The sequence below is a fragment of the Amblyomma maculatum genome, chromosome 5 (genome assembly GCF_055883805.1).
Source record: "Amblyomma maculatum isolate TAMU_Amacu chromosome 5, ASM5588380v1, whole genome shotgun sequence".
NCBI classification, from domain to species: domain Eukaryota; kingdom Metazoa; phylum Arthropoda; class Arachnida; order Ixodida; family Ixodidae; genus Amblyomma; species Amblyomma maculatum.
This window is the reverse complement of record NC_139348.1, coordinates 122,060,525-122,063,407: the sequence shown is the minus strand read 5'-3', so window position 1 is coordinate 122,063,407 and position 2,883 is coordinate 122,060,525. Positions and strand designations below refer to the sequence as shown.

At 44.2% G+C, this 2,883-nt stretch overlaps 1 non-coding gene across 1 annotated transcript; it reads left to right on the top strand.

Annotated features, from left to right (window-relative positions):
* Window positions 1–2,577: 2,577 nt before the first annotated feature.
* Window positions 2,578–2,650, top strand: TRNAF-GAA (transfer RNA phenylalanine (anticodon GAA)). Its single transcript has one exon. It is a non-coding gene; the product is annotated as a tRNA-Phe (tRNA).
* The last annotated feature ends 233 nt before the right edge of the window (window positions 2,651–2,883 follow it).

Genomic DNA, 2,883 nt, shown 5'->3' with positions numbered 1-2,883 from the left:
GTGTGTGTGTGTGTGTGTGTGTGTGTGTGTGTGTGTGTGTGTGTGTGTGTGTGTGTGTGTGTGTGTGTGTGTGTGTGTGTGTGTGTGTGTGTGTGTGTGTGTGTGTGTGTGTGTGTGTGTGTGTGTGTGTGTGTGTGTGTGTGTGTGTGTGTGTGTGTGTGTGTGTGTGTGTCACTTGCTTATGCGTGCAGTACGTGTCCATCGCAACGCTCCATATTTTCACTGGTAAAGCTTATAAAATAACTGCCAACTTTTTTTTTCTGTGCTATAGTAATTATACGTTTTTGCACTTCAACCAACTATAGTTTCTTTATTTCGTTTCGCTGTCTTGATTTTTTGTACGCGGTATTAGTTTCACAGATTGATAAGCCTTAATAAGACAGTATTTGTAGTCCCTTTCTACCGTGTGTTTATCCTAGTGCATTCCGAATGGCTTATTTCGCCGATATAATGCGAAATGAGAATACGCAATGCATTGAAATTGTTATGTTAGGCTGTACGGTCATACTGAAAGCATTCAAGCGTACATTGACTTCTTTAATTTGGTTGCCTGCTTTGTATTCACATAGTCATACTTTCAAGCTCGGGGGGTATTGGACCCCTCTTAAATATTACTGGGGGTTTCCGGCCCCCCGAGACCCATCATCATCATCATCAGCCTGACTATACCCACTGCAGGGCGAAGGCCTCTCCCATATTTCTCCACCTAACCCGGTTCTGTGCTAGCTGCATCCACTTGACCCCTGCGAACTTCTTAACCTCATCCGCCCACCTAACTTTCTGCCGCCCCCTGCTACGCTTTCCTTCCCTTGGAATCCAGTTTGTTACCCTCAGCGACCATCGGTTATCCTCTCTTCGCACTACAAGTCCTGCCCACGTCCATTTCTTCTTCTTAATTTCTACTAGAATGTCGGTAACTTGAGTTATTCCTCTGACCCACTCTGCACGCTTTCTATCTCTTAATGTTACCCCTACCATTTTTCGTTCCATAGCCCTCTGGGTTGTCCTCAACTTAAGTAGAACTCTCTTGGTTAGCCTCCACGTTTCAGCCCCATAGGTGAGTACAGGCAAGATGCAACTGTTGTATACTTTCCTCTTGAGCGATACCGGTAAGCTGCTAGTCATAATCTGCGAGTGCTTGCCAAATGCGCTCCATCCCAATCTTATTCTTCTTGTTATTTCCTTTTCATGGTCCGGATCTGCAGTCCGAGACCCACCTGACTTTATACCCTGGGGCCACCGCAGTAGCGCAAAAGAGAAGCGCGTACGGCGGATGCTAAACTATGACCAAAGACTGGCTGGTTTGTGTGACCAAGATAACGAGGACTACGCGAAGACGACGCAGTCCATTGCATTGACTGGAGACAGCAGACTGTCTCGAGCGAATACTTTTCGGTCACTATAGCTCTCCTAGCCCGTCAGAAACCAAGCTTCACTTGCGCTGGCATGTCTCTACCCCCGCTTCCTAGCTGGATTTGAACTGCGCGCGACCATGCTCTGGAAACGTTTTGTGGCGCCGTCTAACGGCGAACCACAAAACAGCCAACTTTGTTTCTGCGTTGAACACCAGGAGATGGCTCTACACACCTTGTGTACGATCAATGCATTTCTTTTTCCTTGCGGCACTGCAGCAGGTCCTCCCCGTGAATCGTAATGCACGGAACTGGTTCATTTCGTTGCCATATCTTTTTTTTTTTTTTTCAATTTATCGATAATGGCACCGATCGTCCACGTTTTTTTTTTTTTTTTCAGTACAACATATTTTGAGTACCACCAATCGTCTGGAACTCCTTGTGTGTTTCCAGCATCTCGCGCTACTACAACAAAGAAAAACAGCATTCGTACACACGAGGTGCTAACGCGCGCTAAGTCTGCGTGCCCTTTTAGGGCGAAAGCCTTTATTGCCACATCGTTGTCGTCAGCAAAATTGTCATGCTTTTGCGGCGGCTCTGATTGCTCGAGACGAGATGACGTCATCTTGTCTCGACCAATCACAGAGCACCACCACAGTATGCGCGAATGCGTGCTTTGTATGGCCATATGCCAATCAATGATCAATTACTAGTTAATAACTAATTAAATGATTATTACTGGTTATCATTTATTGTTCATTTCTAATTATCATTGAATAAATTATTACTAATTAATGCCTAGTTAATTAATGATTATAATTATTGACCGTTGCCCAAATGATAATTGATTGCTAATTAATGCCGCGCCCTCGGTATAATCAACCACACATCTGTAAACGTAGAACAACTGCGAAGATACAAGGAGCGCGATCTCGTCGCTGCCAAGCAGAATTCGCTGAATAAATGCACTCGCAGAATGTGAGAGTAGTCGCTCGCTTTACTCGTAGCAGCATTCATCGCTACATGCGCAACAGTCACGTAGCAGATTGCAGCACTCAGGTTTTCGCCTTTCATCACGTTAGTCGCCAAAGTGTCCTCAAAATTTTTTTTTTTTTTTTCGTTTTTTTTTTTTTAGGTAGACTGATGAACGATACAGATATGACAAAACAAGCATGAGGATGTAGTTATTCTATTACTAAGCCATTTAAGGCTTCACATGACAGCGGCCGAAATAGCTCAGTTGGGAGAGCGTTAGACTGAAGATCTAAAGGTCCCTGGTTCGATCCCGGGTTTCGGCAGTTGCAGTTTTTTTTTTTCTTTTGCAAAGGTTAAGGTGGCAGAACAAAATTGTGTACTATATACTCATCGGAAAGTAATAGGTTGGTTAAGAACTTCCAGATGTACTACAATGATATGTACAATGAGTTCGTCTGTTGAAGTAAATCACAACGCGGCATATGTCACTGGTCTAGTACACCTGTCTCTATTCCCTTCCGAACAAAACGCTGTAAATCTCTTACCCAGAGTGTTA